At 26.3% G+C, this 993-nt stretch overlaps 1 pseudogene; it reads left to right on the forward strand.

Annotated features, from left to right (window-relative positions):
- The first annotated feature begins 691 nt into the window (after positions 1-691).
- LOC114580527 lies at positions 692-787 on the forward strand (annotated as a pseudogene).
- The last annotated feature ends 206 nt before the right edge of the window (positions 788-993 follow it).

Here is a 993-nt window from a genome sequence, read left to right on the forward strand (position 1 = left end):
CTACTACTAACTAAAATTGCAAGATGACTTAATTGGGTTTCCAAAATTTTAATAGAAGTAGTTTCATTTTGCAATTGAGTTTCTAACTACATCACTACATCTCCCAATGATGATTTTCTACTTCAAAATTGATTGTTTTGATTGAATGTTGGATTATATGTTGGTCTAGAATTAACAATAGGTTGTTGAGGATTTTTTCAATTTACTCCTTAATTATTTTAACTAGAATTCTATGGATTGTTCCCAGTAATATTATTTGACCAATTAAAATTTAGATATTTTCTCCAACTTGGATTATATATATTGGAGTTAGGATTATTTTATCTTCCAATTAAATTAATTTTTTCAATCCCTTACACATTATTATTTTTAATTAACTTATGATCCTTAAATTGCATAGATAATTCAGTTATAAATTCTACATTTTTTCCTATTGTGCTCAACTTTTTGGAAATTGCTACTACTTATGCAGTCTAAATTGATAATGAATTAGATTCATATACTATTGCTACTCTATTAGGATTTATCCTTTTAGCATGCCACTAAAAATTATTAGTAGTCATCTTCTATTAATTGATATGCTTCATCAAATGGCTTAGATATTAATGATCCTCTAGCTACAATATCTATTATTGCTCTAAGAGATCTTACTAATCAATTATAAAATATTTGAATAATCAATCAATTAGGTAAAGCATGGTGATGACATTTCCTTAAATCTCTCCCAACTCTCATATATCAATTCTACTTCAAACTGAGTAAAAGAAGTGATGTCATTTCTAAGTTTAATAGTCTTTGAAAGCGGGGAATACTTAGTGAGAAATTTATGAGCTAATTCATTCTAAGTGGTTATAAAGTCTCGGGGTAAATAATTCAATCACATCTTAGTTTTATCTCTTATAAAATGGAAATTATCTAAGTCTTATAATATCATCACTGATATCATTATACTTAAATATTGCACAAATTTTTAAGAAACTAGCTAATTGTAAA

This window comes from Dendrobium catenatum, unplaced genomic scaffold, assembly GCF_001605985.2.
Source record: "Dendrobium catenatum unplaced genomic scaffold, ASM160598v2 fragScaff_scaffold_1076, whole genome shotgun sequence".
In the NCBI taxonomy this organism is placed as follows: domain Eukaryota; kingdom Viridiplantae; phylum Streptophyta; class Magnoliopsida; order Asparagales; family Orchidaceae; genus Dendrobium; species Dendrobium catenatum.